Below are 16,619 nucleotides of genomic sequence, written 5' to 3'. Positions count from 1 at the left end.
AAAAACATTTTTTGGGTGTATTCCATCGCTACTATACAGATCTGGAAGCTAGAAGTTTGGTTAAGAAAGGCAAGGCTATGCTCAAGAAGGGTCCGATAAAACCACCTTTCTGGTTAATAGCCATTCTCTTCTTTTTAACGGATAACTTCTTGTTAGTGAGGATCTTTATAACAGACTTTTGTTGTTTTAGTTCACCCAGTTGAAAAGCTGTTAAAGGTATATTGCCCCGTAGAACGTTTAAGGCGATTTCACATAAAGTTTCTATCAGATCAGAAGGGGCGGCCAACAACACAGCTTTCCTCTGACGAGGATTACCCTCATATAATATCTTTAAAAGTGGTAGGTTTCTTCTTATCCTAGCCGACATTCTATTTATTATTTCTTCTCTTTAGCACGTAGACTACTGGCCAATCTGGGGGCAGCAAACCCGCTCTGAGTCGATAGTCTTCGGGAGTTTGCGCTTTTAAATCCACTACCAAGTATCCGTAAGTGTTTTTAGTCACGTCTTCGAACGATTCCAAAAAGAATTTAGATTGTCTGGGGTACATTTGCCGGGCCAAAGTGTTCACCTGCAGCTTATCTCTAGGATTTTTTAAAAGAATAATATAATTAGCCTTTAAATTGATTGTTTGACTCTTTTTACCTTGAAAAAAAATTTGAACTAGATAGACGATGCTCAAATTTCTATGGTGTGTATATTTTGTAAAAGCTTTCTCCACTTCGCTATTGTCACTAGCCATTTCCATGAGATCGTCTATCACTATTAAATTGCATTTGTCACTGGGTAACAAATCATCATCACAAAGCGATGCGGGGACACCTTCCACAAATTTAAGATTTTTAATTTTAACCATTAGCTCATCGTACAGAGGTTGCCAACATGAGTAACACCAAACTATGTTATCGAGAGTTTGTGTTATAGCCGTTGCAGAATTCTCTAAAAGCCTTTTAAGAAAAAAACTTTTACCAGAATTGGAAGGACCTGATATAATACATGAAAAGGGGTGTTGAAGTCTGTTATCGAATCCCCCGTCAATATCCATAGGGTAGCGTATTATAGTCTGGCAAAAGAACTCTTTTGTTGTACACTACCTGAAACCTTTTCTGTAGTGGCCTGTTTTCGAGAGTGTACACCTTATTATTTCGGACGATCTGATTTCCCGAAGTAATCACCTCTTGAGGTTGAATTCCTTGATCTAGGCCTGCAACATAATTTTGAACCAAAGTCGTTAGAGACTTGATATTGATCAGTTTCTTGTTAGTGTGATTCAAAGTTATACCTTTCACCTTCATACAGCTCTTTCCTGAAGCTGTTTTATAAGCGTATGTCTTTGGACCCCCAGAAACAAACTCTACGATGTGATCTTGGGGGTCTAGCTCATTTGTTAACTCGCCCAGATCATCTCCAAGCGGCGGCATCCAATCAACCGGTCTGCTGACAAAGACTACAGAGTCCATATCGTGATATAAAGTTCGCTCCTGCAGACGCTCCATTAAACTATACAATTCTAATCTAGCATAAACTGTTGTAAAAACAGCTATAAAAACGTTGACATTCCCTGGCTTGGTCGGGAAATCTTAAGGTCGTCGCCACTGAACCTGAGCTACTCTGTCAGTTACAAATGTGACACATCATGCTCTTTGGAAAACAGAAATTGAAGAAACTGCGGCGGATCTTTAATCAAGGTAGTGTTTATTCTATTAGTCCGCTCTCCAAATTTACCCCACAGACTATTTAGAATCAGTTTTGATATCTGTCTCTTCGCTGGGTTTACAGTTATGTTGCTCGGATCCAACCTGATTCCCTCTTTTTCAAGATATTTCTGAATATAGCTCTCTTTACTGGTTTCATCAGTACACCATGAAGGGTAGCCGGAAGCCTCCTGCTTCCCTTTTAAGGTGTGTCATTATGTAATCTGCAAAAAGCGTGTCAGATTTTTCAGAGAAATGCCAGACCTCGTACACTTTACCGACTCTGTAGCCTCTCTCAATTGCTTTATAAAGCTCCACGCTGCACCACACCCCTGTCAATGACCTCTCATCATCCTCATGTGGACACTCCACCGTCTGGTTTTCAGTTCAATGCACGTTCTACATAGTGGAAACATCAATTTTCCCGAAGCTCTATAAGGCAAAACTGGCAAGAAAAGCCCCCTGGGTGGATACATCGTGACCTTGATTAAGCCAAAGTATTGCTGGAGATCGAGAAAGTCGCGATAAATTATGGTGGGGTGTCCTACGGGGTAAATTTTTGTCTTGTTGACAAAGGGATACAGGCTAGTGAAATCATAGTCATCTATTCTCTCCTCAGCCTTCACCTCGTAATGTAAACAGATTGCGTTAGTGCGTCCTCCGAACAAAGCGTCTCTCGGTTCGAGACGTTCAGGAAAATCAAAGGTTTTCATAAATGTTCGTACACTACCGTCCTGTTTTTTCATAGCTGTCCACTCATGTTCCCACATCACTTTCACAGTTAAACCATAGGTGTTTTTTAGAGTCTCGATTCTTTGTAAGAAATCAAAGTGCATATCTCCACAGATTTGATGAGTGACAGGATTAAAAGTGTTTGCGTCAAAGCACCGAGGACAACCGTGGTAAATACAACCGGCAAACTCATAAGCCGTACGAACCCCATTTTCCTCTGAAAAACCATCCAGAAAGTAGGGACTCATTCTAACCTCGCCATAATTCAAAGCGTGTCTGATCAAGATGTTATGATTGTCAGACATATATTCCAACCATTGGATGGAGGCCGTAGAAAAACTCTTTTGTCGGGATCTGTAATTGTCCAGCGTTGTAATGGCGATGGTGTTTTTCTGCAAGAAATTGGCTCGAAACACTTTCATACAGAGAGAAGCTATTGTCGTACACTGTAAAGGGTCAAGACCCGCTGTCTTAATGACTTCATGCCTGAACCTAACACATGATTCTTTAAGGATCAACACATCATTTCTACAATAGGCGGCCATGTCCTTTCTGAAATCAAAAATGCCATCCTTAACCGTGTCATACCAGTTGAAGAAGTCCTGCCTTTCCCGAGTCATCATGGATTCAACCCCATAATAACTGGGTGCCGGGTAGACGCCTCTATAATTCTGTGTTTCGACCGTGTTAAAAAAGTGGCAGAACCAGCCCTTTTCTCGCGTTTCAAACCCCAACGCTTTAGGTAAAGCGCTCAGTTTCATGGGTAAGAAGTTGAGCAAGTCTATGTAACGCTGGTTGAAATCATGGTCTGTGAAACACATTATTTTACACCCCTGCGCTATGATGTCGGGGGTTACACCGCTTTCCTCCAAATATTTCATAAATATATAAGAGTCATACCCCCTAGCATTATGAGCTATGAATGTGTAATCTCGATACTTTGGACAGCGGTATTTTTGAAAGAAACCCTCAACACATGACTCACCGGCCGCAGCCCACTCGCGATCCAACATGTCTATACAGTGAATATAATTCGCTATATGAACGCCTCCTTCCTGCCTACACTCAAAGTCATAAAAGTAATACTTGTTATGTAGGGGTGCCGGTTTAACAGACTGTATGAAACATTGGTGTTCGGTCACGGGTGTTAAGTCGGCGTTACAGAGATGACACCTCAGAGCGGCACACCTGTGGGGTTTATCCTCTTTATAGGTGTACTGTCTGTAACACTGGAGACAGAATTTTGTTTTATCGCAAGGGCAGATGCTTTGACCTGTACCCCCTCTATGTATTTTGTGTTCGGAAAAACAGAAAGCAGACCGACAGATCCTTAAACAATCCTTACACCGCACTGTGGGAGCTTCACCCTTTCGACATTGCGGATGGTAACACACATTACAGTACCCGGCACATTGATGGTTCTTCCTATCGTTAAAACCCTTGTAGCAAAAATCACAGACGTACGAACAACCCAGAAAAGCCTTCAAATTTCTAATACCATAGTAATGATTTTCGTGAAGGAAAAGAAACAATGTGTGGGGGTTAAATTCTGAGTGAGTTTGAAATGTATCAAATACATCATTTATCTCACAACGGTACCAGACTACGATCTTAACACCCGCCACCTCCTCAAATTTGTGGATATCTAAGAAAGTCACCATCTCCTGTTCCGATAGACCCGCTGCCTGATGCATTTGCAAAGCATCATGCAAAACCTGCTCTGCAACTATATTAGGTTTGGGCAGGCGTACTATACTATACGCAAAGCATGTTTTGTTATTTGTATTACCCTCATTCACTGTTTGCCCGAGTTTCTTATGAATTATTTCAGTCTTGAGACAACTTGACAATCTCCTACGAACACCACCCTCAGGGTTACGAACAACATTAATGACCAAGACCAGACTTTCATCGGCCAGGATGGAGGCTTGACTCTGAAGCAGGTTTTCAATTTTAGATAGAAAAGCCTCAACATTTAACTCATCACCTCTCATTATGGTAAAAACACTGCTAAATAATGAATCCGCTCTCAGCTCCAACTGCACCACATCCTGGGGTCTAACACGTTTGGTAATTCGATCAAGCATATTTTGTATAATATCATGCATTGTGACAAATATCTCGGCATAATTGTCGCTGTTGAATAATTCTGCAAAGCTAAATCTGTGAACAATTTCAAAATTACCGAAGTTTGGTCTGTCTACGTGCTCTACACCCCCATCATTATTATCAGCATCGATATTATGGCAATCCCCACCACCACCAGCATTTGATCTATGGTTACTACCCCGAACATCTTCAGCCTCTTTGTTGATATTTTGAACAGCGCTAAGCTCTCGACTAAACCCATTGTCAACACCTGCAGCTTCACTGTTCTGACCTCCGCCACAACCCCTTTGTTGTACATTGTTTAAAGCATGCTGAATACCTTCAAAAGTGTCAACACAATTGTCATTTACAACATGGTTAGATGCATACTCAGGAACGTTTTCTGTTGGAGCAGGACTAGTAATAAGTTGGTGTTGTTTTTTTTAATTGTTTGCGTTCGGAAGGGGTAGGTGTTCTAAGGAATCAACCATTTGTAACAAGTCAGAATTTACAGAGGGATACAAGTCTATAGCAGGTGCCGGTCGGTTGTTTATTTCAGGCTCCATTTCTAATAGCTCGGGGGTAATCGGTACATTTGCTATGGTCTCAGGATTGTTCGTGTCAGGATCATTCTCTCTAGATCTTTTGGACTCCTGCTCGTGAATGTCTGCATCATTGGTCCTTTTATTACTTTCAGACATGTTCAATCCCCAATCCGGTTTATATAGCTTGCTAAGGCATTAATTAAGATTGTTTGACCCTCAATTACCTGTCTTTGGTTATTCAACACTATATGTAGCAACTCACGCAGGTCCGTAGATGCCAACTCAACCTGTAGATTGATAGTCTCCCGCAAGGTTGTAGTTAGATCTTCTTCTTCTTCACTCGATACGACGCTGACTGGTGATGCAGGCGGTCCAGGCGGTGTTTGGATATGCGTCGGGGAGTCCTGGCTCCCAACTTGCGGAGACACCGGGCGGTTTCTCGGGGTGTTGTTGGTGAATAACTGGGGCTACCTTGCTGCGTAATCAGCCGCAGTAATGAACTGTCTGAAATAGACTCCGATGAACCTGAAACACATGAGAATGGATATGTTTAATCACAGACGGTAACACAAAAAAAAAAATAATAATAAAAAAAATTATAATAATAATTTAAAAATAAATAAATAATAATAATAAAAAAATAAATACATAACAATAATAATAATAACATAAATAACATCCTTAAACAAATGATACATTATTATCATAATTCGATTTATGTAAACCTATAGCTTTTAAATGAACTATTCTTACTCTTATTAATACAATAGTGCTCAGATTATTATAGACCATTCATAATAAAAATATATATAAAAATGTTTAAAAGAATAACTACATCTAGAATGTTGTATTACAATAATAGACAACTTTAATAATTGTCTCAATAAAGCGTGTGCTACGAAAACATTAATAATAACGGTCTAAGTAAGTACATTGTAAATGACAAGAACCCGGACAATATTATCGTTTCATATATAATAGTTTTAAATACTCGGTTGTAAAAACGTATAAACGATGCAAACAGACCGTTTAAATGCAGACGTCTTCTTAGATCTGGCGTTCCTGATTCAAGCTCATCATCATCACTTTCGGTGTCTTAAAACGGAGACATGTATAAACATAAGTTAATAACCTAGGTTAGTCTGGGCGCTGCAGCCAGGTTACTTTCACTTTCAAACGTAGACTACTACAATCCTTTAAACACTACAGATCCCAGCATGCCTCGGGGGTCAGACTGCGTGCGCATCATTCTGCTCAGATGGCTCGGCGCAGGCGCTCAGCACAGCACGCCGGACAGCGCCAGACAATAGAGCCATTGTGCGCACTGTGTGCAATATAACCACGGCTCCATCTCTCGGAGTGACGGAATAAAGGTCTCACTCACCCTCGGAACGCGTTATTTTCCGTCTGGATAGATCCTCTGATAAAAACACAAAATAATATAAAAATCCACCCCGTATAGATCCATAATTTAACATCACACATCCTGGCGAGATATTTATTACATGTATGAAATGGAAAGTATAACCTACGCGGCTCAGCGTTTGACGTGCTGGGTCGCTTGTCATCTAATGTCGGGAACAAATCTGAAAGTAAATATGGTTATATGAAAATAAAATGTACATACGTTCATAACGCGTATAATTAATACGGTCGATACATTATTAAATGAGTCTTACCCGTGTTCATGGATTCGCTCGTGTAGAAATCGAGCACATTGTATGGGGCGCTCGGAAATCCTGCAGATACACGGGTGCTTGTTAGAAACATCGCGCTGTGCCTATTATTTATAAATATTAAAAAATATATCAATAAATAATAGTACCTAGTGTAAAAGGCTCTTGAGACGTTTGAAAATCAGCATTTCCTATAAACAGAATTTAAACGTTTAAATACAAATATATTTAAAACATTTCAAATATTAGATTTCTTAAATACGTATGTAAATGTAGCATGTTTTTAATCTTTCTGAACTAGTGTACGGATATCTAAACACTTCGCAATTATATTTCTTGATTAATTGAATTATACTTACCATCAAAGTTTGAGAAGTGTAGTGTCCGCTCCGCATGGTGGTGGCCGGGCATCCTGATGTCTCTGTGTGTTCTGGTCCGTGCAGGCAGCGTGGTGACCAAATGGACTGAATCTCCGCCGCCACCCGCACTTAAACACCGCGCTGACCACCGCAATCCCCGCAAACTTTCCGTTCACGAGCTTGAAAAAAATGTCTCGAGGCGCTCGAGGATAAGTAATCTAAGTTTGTTCATGAAAATATCGGGCTTATTAGATTTATTTAACCTTAATATCTTTAAATGTTCTGTAAATTACACGTATCTATCGTATGTTGTATATCATGTACAACGCTTGTTGTTGACATATGTTTAATAAAGTTTTCTGTAGGTCTTTCCATTTATTTTAATATATATATATATATATATATATATATATATATATCCATCCCTACGTGTTTAAAACTGTGTAAAGTATATATTTATATAAACAGTCAAGCCTAAACATTGTGACATCAACATTAAATACACACGTTTAAAATGAAATAAATGAAGTTGTCTTTTCTAGGTTTGTATACATCTCTTATTATATTTTATTACATTTTAGAACCAAAATACCTATTTAGACAAGGGGGCTTATTAAGTGCTCTCTCTCTCTCTCTCTATCTCTCTCTCTCTCTCTCTCTCTGTCTCTCTCTACGTGTGATTGATGTTACAACATCCCCCACCACTGCCACACGTGTTATTTTTACACATAGCGGCTGTATGTACCACCAGATTCCTAAATGTTTTGTGGTAACCATCATTCGTTAATTAAATAGTTATCATGTTTTTATATCTTCATACAGCCTAATGGTTAAGAATAACTTATATTTTGATAGCCTTATAGTTACAGGTTTCCAACATCGTTTCGGGTATGTTTCTTTATCACATTATTGTGTTAAGTTAAACTTTTTTTTTTTTAAATACAAGTGGCTAGATAACAGCTCGTTCTCATCAGAATCTGAGCCCTTGAGATAAGCGTTCCAGCCTGCACTCGGTATATATGTAAACACACACACACACACACACACACACACACACACACACACACACACACACACACACACACACACACACACACACACACACACACACACACACACACACACACACACACACACAGAGGATGTGCTGAGATCGTATTGAGTGTATTTACTTAATCTTAACACGTGAATGGTTTATATTACATAATAATTTGATGTTTGATTACTAATATTATTACAAATGCTGCTTTTATTGAGTTGTATTGAAATGTCCCAGTTTCTACATATATAGTCTATGCTTCTTATATAACATATATATTCTATAACTCTTCTATATTTAAGGATTTCTTAACTTAGTAACGTTACATTTAATTTACATTGCACGCTGTTGTGAACACACACACACACACACACACACACACACACACACACACACACACACCTTTAAAACTTAATAATTATATTTATTCAATCTTTACATTGTATCTGTTCTTTAAATAATAAGTTTGATATATATTCTGAAATGCAAGAAAATATTGGTCTTGGGTTGGTGTAGTATTTACTGAGATTATGCCGATTACTGAAAGTTTTAATTTACATTTTCTGTATTACATTTTTCATTTAGCTCATATTCAGGATTTTCTAAAGTTCAGTCCATCTTGTGTCTCTCAAGCTGTCCACAGCCCCCACCGCTCCTACAGATCGTTATCTCTCGCTACATTCCATTATCCGGGGCCCGGGGGGCCCATGGCCTCAAATGTAAACAGAGCCGCTTCTTAAATTGAAAACAGACCCCACCTGTCACCAGTACCCTGTTAGCTCCACCCGCAAATATTTAAATTTTTCAGACCAAACTCTAATGTGATAGGCTATTTCTTCAGTGCCCTGTCAACTCCGCCCCCAAATATACTAATTCTTCACCGATCCGAGGTTACTAAAGACGTAGACAGCTCGTCCCCACCCCCACTTGCTCAAAAAGCTCCAGACTGACATAACCCTTGTCCATTTGAAAGAGGTAACCGCTTTGGCCCTGTTGAAGAGACAGCCTCGCGGATCTCGCTCAAGTAGAAGTATCTCTGTTACTAAAGAATCGGGAGGGCTTTAATAGAACTCTTTTGGAGCTTCACTAGCGTAGGGAAAAATATCTATGTTTTCTAAAGAATCTGAAGGGTATACATAGCGCTCTTTTGGAGCTTCACATGTATAGAGAAAAATAGCTATTTTACTAAAGAATCAGTCTGGCTTAAAGACAAATCTGTTGGAGGGTTTGAAAAACAGTTGAAGACCCCCACCACCCTGCACATTCCTTTGGAACCCATCAATATGGTAATTATTCTGTGACGCGGTACAAGCACCCCGCACCCCATAGGAATGCCCCCCACCCCCTAGGAAGGGACACCCCAGAGTGCAACTCAAGTTCAAGGTCAAAAGGTCAAATCCCCCTTAACCCCCCTAGGAAGGGCCCCCCCACCCCCTAGGAAGGCCCCCCCCCCCCTAGGAAGGGCCCCCCCCGAGTTCAACTCAAGTTCAGGTCAAAGGTCAAATCCCCCGCAGCCCCCCCCTTCGAAACAATGCCCTATATTACTACTTGCTAATTTGTCTGACACTCCCCTATCCACAAGAAAGGGGACAATATAGTGAGGAAATTACAGGCTAATCAGTCTCACCTATATTACTTGTACACTTTTTGAAAAACAAAAATGACAGAAAATAGAGGAGCATCTTAAAACCATATTCTTGGAGATTGTCAATATGGGTTTAGACGAGACAGATCATGTCTTACTAATGTATTGTTTTTTGAACATGCAACTGCAGCTGTAGATCATGTGAAAGCATATCATATGATATACTTAGATTTTCAGAAAGCTTGATACTACAATTGGAAGCTGTAGGCATTCAGGGTAATGTAAGTATATGGATGATGAACTAGTTGATGTATAGGAAACAGAGGGTGTCGATTAGAGGAGTCACTTCTAACTGAAGTGAGGTTGTTAGTGGAGTTCCACAGGGATCAGTATTAGAGCCTGTGCTTTTTCTAATTTATATTCATGATCTGGACTCTGGGATAGTTAGCAAACTTGTCAAATTTACAGATACTACTAAAATATGTGGTTTCAGCAGATACAATCTTGGCAGCACAGGTTATTCAAAGGGATTTTGATAATATTCAAGGGGGGATGGAACCTGGCAGATGAAATTCAATGTGGACAAGTGCAAGGTATTGCTTGCACATATCATGCCAATATATTAGATCGCCTTACAAACTTTGTTAGTATCACTGGCACTGCTTTTAGTTAGTTTGCCTTCTATCTTACTGACAGACAATTTTGTGTCTCAATTGGAGACAATGTATTGTCCAGAGCTCCAATAACTTGTGGAGTGCCTCAAGGATCAATTCTAATACCAATTATATTTTATGTACATTCCATTTTCTTACTGTGGCGTAAAATCCCCACCCACACTCGGGAATGTCATCATCACTTTGTGATAAAAACACCAACATCAGAATTTGCCCATAACTGTAGCTTTAGCCTTCACGATAATGAGGCTTTCTATATATGAGCGCCAGTCTGTGCTCTTCAAACATTCTCCCAGTTTATATGCTGACTAGACACTTTATTAGGACTTCTGAATAATGTTCTGATATAAGAATTGCAATAACTGTGTGAGTTTTCAGAGCTGCTGTTCTCCTGTGTCGTCTCTCCCCCAGGAGCTGTAGAGGCCAGCGCTCTCCCTGACTCTGAGGAAGGGCTCCCACTGAGCAGCAGTACGGGGAGCAGAGGTGGGGCTCCAGTCAGAGGCAGGACAAAGAGCCAACAGCTACTGAAGACAACCAGGGGCTGAGAGAGCTGCCCAGGATTAGACAGAGTGAGGAGGAGCTCAGGGGACAGGAGTCTGGCCACATGGCAGAGCCACACACTGAGCGGTCAACACAGGGACTCGGGGCACTTGCATCTGACACTGCAGGGTTAAAGGTCATGCCAAAATTAATAAACAGTGACACTGACCTGGACTACACCCACACTGCAGTTCGCTGCAGGATCCAGTCTCTGGGATCTGAGTGTGGACCCAGTGCAGCTGGTGCTGAGCCAGGCTCTACCAGAACACAGTGTGAACCCAGTCTGCTGTCTGATCACATCAAAACAGAGGACAACACACTGGAGTCTGTTTACACATTGGAGCCGAGAACACAGACTCCTTTCAGAGATGCACTCAGTAATATCAAAATCAAGAATATTACAGACAGTGCCTGGGACCTGTGGCCAGAGCTCCCTGTAGCTGCACAGTGTGACCTAGAGTCAGCTGTCTTGAGGACAGGGCTCAGTGTGGGGAGTGACAGTGCAGTGAGTGTGGAGAGCCCATCATCACAATATCCCTATCGCCAGCCACAGTGTAAGACGAGCTTCCCAGGGGCATCAGAGCTTATTAGACAGCACCGCACTCCCACAGGAAGAAAACGTTTCCACTGTGTCCAGTGTGGGAAGAGCTTATCTCGGGCAGATTGCCTCAACGCACACCAGCGCATTCACACAGGAGAGAGACCATACCACTGTGCCCAGTGTGGGAAGAGCTTCTCCAATGCATTTAACCTCAACACACACCAGCGCATTCACACAGGAGAGAGACCATTCCACTGTGCCCATTGTGGGAAACGCTTCTCTCAGGCAACACACCTCAATACACACCAGAAACATTCACATAGGAGAGAGACCGTACTGCTGTACCCAGTGTGGAAAGAGTTTCTCTGATGCATCTAACCTCAACACACACACCAGCGCGTTCACACAGGAGAGAGACCGTACTGCTGTGCCCAGTGTGGGATTAGTTTCTCTGATGCATCTAGCTACAACAAACACCAACGTGTTCACACTGGAGAGAGGCCGTACTGCTGTGTCCAGTGTGGGATTAGTTTCTCTGAGGCATCTAGCCTCAAAGCACACCAGCGAATTCACACAGGAGAGAGACCATTCCACTGTGGCCAGTGTGGGAAAGGCTTCTCTCGGGCTGCAAACCTCAACACACACCAGCGCACTCACACAGGTGAGAAACCATACTGCTGTGCCCTATGTGGGAAGAATTTCTCTGACGCATCTAGCCTCAACAACACAAGCGCATTCATACAGGAGAGAGACCATACTGCTGTGCCAAGTGTGGGAAGAGTTTCTCTCTGGCAGATCGCCTCAACACACACAAGCGCACTCACACAGGAGAGAAACTGTACCGCTGTGTGCAGTGTGGGAAGAGATTTTCTATTGCATCCAATCTCAACAGACACCAGCGTATTCATCCAGTTGAGAGACTGTAATGCCCACTGTGGGATGAGCTTTGCTGAAACTTGACATGTTATTGTTATTGTTATTGTTATTAAAGTTTTTAACCATCATCCAAGGTTTCTTACATGGTTTGTGAATCATTAACATTCATTGTCTTCTAGAGACACTGTATAACATGCGTGACATCATCACAATGAAAATGTATCCACACGTTTGTCCACACTGCACAAACTGGTGGGTTCTAACTATAAATTATTATGGCTGTAAAGCACTTTGAGAGTCCCAAATACTCAGTATTTCTGAAAACTACAGAGATGTGAAATGTATGAAGTGGATGTCATGTCACAAGAAGTGGAACACAATAAAATGACATTGTGGAAGAAACTCAGCCTTCAATCAGGTCAGTGTGTCCATTGCAATGCCTTAATTTCATGCAGTGTTGCGAGGAAAAGTGAATTTAAATTATACAAATTAGCTCTGACTTTGGTTTTTATGCACAAAAAGTAAAGATCTGGTTAGAATGAAGTAATTTCTAAGTTATCTTTAAAGCAAGCTAAGTGGAAGATATTTATTTATAGGACACACAATTCGATAGGATTTTGGGCATTTCACCTTCTACAGTGCACAATATAATTAAAAGATTCAAGGAATCCGGTCAAATCTCGGTACGTAAAGGGCAAGGCCGAAAACCACTTCTGAATGCGTGTGATCTCCGATCCCTCATACGTCACTGTCTTAAAAACAGTCTGTAATGGATATCCTGACATTGGCTTGGGAATACTTTGGTAAACCTTTGTCAGTCAACACCATTCACCGCTGCATCAATAGATGCAAGTTAAGGCTTTACAGAAGCCATACATCAACACTGTCCAGAAGCGCTGCCGACTTCTCTGGGCTCTGTCTCACCTGAGATGGACAGTAGCACAGTGGAATCGTGTTTTGTGGTCTGACGAGTCAACATTTCAAATAGTTTTTGTGGACAAATCTGTCATCAGGCCAAAGAGGAAAAACACCATCCAAGCTGTTATCAGCGTCGGGTCCAAAAGCCATTGTCTGTCATGGTATGGGGGTGTGTCAGTGCCCATGGCTGGGTAACTTGCACATCTGTGAGGGCACCATTAATGCAGAAAGATATCTACACATTTTGGAGCAACATATGCTGCCATCCAGATGTCGCCTTTTCCAGGGACGTCCCTATATTCCTACAGTGAGGGAAAAAAGTATTTGATCCCCTGCTGATTTTGTAAGTTTGCCCACTGACAAAGAAATGATCAGTCTATATTTTTAATGATAGGTGTATTTCAACAGCGAGAGACAGAATAACAACAAAAAAATCCAGAAAAACGCATTTCAAAAAAGTTATAAATTGATTTGTATGTTAATGAGGGAAATAATTATTTGATCCCCTATCAATCAGCAAGATTTCTGGCTCCCAGGTGTCTTTTATACAGGTAACGAGCTGAGATTAGGAGCACTCTCTTAAAGGGAGTGCTCCTAATCTCAGCTCATTACCTGTATAAAAGACACCTGTCCACAGAAGCAATCAATCAATCAGATTCCAAACTCTCCACCATGGCCAAGACCAAAGAGCTGTCCAAGGATGTCAGGGACAAGATTGTAGACCTACACAAGGCTGGAATGGGCTACAAGACCATCGTCAAGCAGCTTGGTGAGAAGGTGACAACAGTTGGTGCGATTATTCACAAATGGAAGAAACACAAAATAACTGTCAGTCTCCCTCGGTCTGGGGCTCCATGCAAGATCTCACCTCGTGGAGTTTCAATGATCATGAGAACGGTGAGGAATCAGCCCAGAACTACACGGGAGGATCTTGTTAATGATCTCAAGGCAGCTGGGACCATAGTCACCAAGAAAACAATTGGTAACACACTACGCCGTGAAGGACTGAAATCCAGCAGCGCCCGCAAGGTCCCGCTGCTCAAGAAAGCACATGTACAGGCCCGTCTGAAGTTTGCCAGTGAACATCTGAATGATTCAGAGGAGAACTAGGTGAAAGTGTTGTGGTCAGATGAGACCAAAATCGAGCTCTTTGGCATCAACTCAACTCGCTGTGTTTGGAGGAGGAGGAATGACCCCAAGAACACCATCCCCACCGTCAAACATGGAGGTGGAAACATTATGCTTTGGGGGTGTTTTCTGCTAAGGGGACAGGATAACTGCACCGTATCAAAGGGACGATGGACGGGGCCATGTACTGTCAAATCTTGGGTGAGAACCTCCTTCCCTCAGCCAGGGCATTGAAAATGGGTCGTGGATGGGTATTCCAGCATGACAATGACCCAAAACACACAGTCAAGGCAACAAAGGAGTGGCTCAAGAAGAAGCACATTAAGGTCCTGGAGTGGCCTAGCCAGTCTCCAGACCTTAATCCCATAGAAAATCTGTGGAGGGAGCCTAAGGTTCGAGTTGCCAAACGTCAGCCTTGAAACCTTAATGACTTGGAGAGGATCTGCAAAGAGGAGTGGGACAAAATCCCTCCTGAGATGTGTGCAAACCTGGTGACCAACTACAAGAAATGTCTGACCTCTGTGATTGCCAAAAAGGGTTTTGCCACCAAGTACTAACATGCAAATCAATTTTTAACTTTTTTGCAATGTGTTTTTCTGGATTTTTTTGTTGTTATTCTGTCTCTCACTGTTAAAATACACCTACCATTAAAATTATAGACTGATCATTTCTTTGTCAGTGGGCAAATGCACAAAATCAGCAGGGGATCAAATACTTTTTTCCCTCACTGTACATCCCAGCAGGACAACGCCAAACCACATTCTGCCCGGATTACAAGCACATGGTTGCGTAAGAAGAGAGTGCGGGTGCTAGCATGGCCTGCCTGCAGTCCTGACCTGTCTCCAATTGAGAATGTGTGGCTTATTTTGAAGCGCAAAATAAGGCAACAAAGGCCCGGTACAGTTGCGCAGCTGAAGAAATGCATAATGGATGAATGGGGGAAAATTCCGCTTGCTAAACTTAACCAACTGGTGTATTCAGTGCCCAAACACTTAATAAGTATTATTAAAAGAAAAGGTGATGTTACACAGTGGTAAACAGTCAACTGTTCCAACTTTTTTGGAGTGTGTTGCAGTCATCAGATTTGAAATGAGTGTATATTTTCAAAAATAAAATAAATTCACAAAGTAAAACATCAAATAATGTGTTTTCAATATAGTACAGGGTGAATTGAATTTTCAAATTACTCTTTTTGTTTGTTTTTTTGCATTTTCCATACTGTCCCAGCTTTTTTGGAATTGGGGTTGTAATTTATTCACAAAAGTGAAATATTAAAACTCATAGTATGTTTGATAAATGTGTGGTTTTGGTGGGTCTCAGAAGGATACTTTACAGTCATAATATGTACGTTTGTGTTTCAAGTAAAAATGGCAAGGAGCACAGTCCGGGGGGCCTGTCTGTCTGTCCCTCTTCTTCAGGCTTTTCAGTTGTTGTTGTTGTCCATCCTCCTCTCCTGCCTTGCTGACCTTGGAATCTCTGGGACTGCTCTCACCTGGTTCTCCTCCTACCTCAGTGACCGGTCCTACCAAGTGCCATGGCGAGGTTCCTCATCCACCCCCCAACCTCTCCTCACAGGCATTCCCCAAGGCTCCGTCCTGGGCTCCCCCTCCTGTTCTCTCTCTATACTCTCTCCCTGGGCCCCCTCATCGCATCCCATGGTTTTTCCTACCACTTCTATGCTGATGATGCCCAGATCTTCCTGTTTTTTCCCTCTTCTGATCCTCTCATCCCTTCTCATATCTCTTCGTGCTTGTCTGCTATCTCCGCCTGGATGCACTCACACCACCTCAAGCTCAACCTCTCCAAATCAGATCTCCTGTTTTCCCCCACTCTTCCTCACCTTCTGCTGATCTCTCCATCTCAATCCCCTTGGAATCCACCTCACTCTCTCCTTCCTCTTCCTCTAAAAATCTAGGAGTCACCCTCGATCCTGTGCTCTCCTACACCCAGCACATCACCATGCTGACATGCACCTGTAGATTCTTCCTGAGCAACATACGCTGAATCCGTCCCTTCCTCACCGACTACTCGACTCAGCTGCTCGTCCAGTCACTGGTCCTCTCCCGCCTGGACTACTGCAACTCCCTCCTGGCCGGCCTGCCTGCAACTACTACCCGCCCGATCCAACTCATCCAGAACTCTGCGGCCCGTCTGGTATTCTCTCTGCCCCGATTCACACACGCTACTCCACTGCTCTGCTCCCTCCACTGGCTCACGATACCGGCA

General features: G+C 42.1%; 1 pseudogene; it reads left to right on the top strand.

The window, feature by feature from the left end:
• Positions 1 to 12,397, top strand: part of LOC136713281 (zinc finger protein 345-like) — a 61,720-nt pseudogene extending 49,323 nt beyond the window's left edge.
• The last annotated feature ends 4,222 nt before the right edge of the window (positions 12,398 to 16,619 follow it).

Source organism: Amia ocellicauda, chromosome 2, assembly GCF_036373705.1.
Source record: "Amia ocellicauda isolate fAmiCal2 chromosome 2, fAmiCal2.hap1, whole genome shotgun sequence".
Classification (NCBI taxonomy): Eukaryota; Metazoa; Chordata; class Actinopteri; order Amiiformes; family Amiidae; genus Amia; species Amia ocellicauda.
This window is presented reverse-complemented; position numbering and strand designations above follow the sequence as displayed.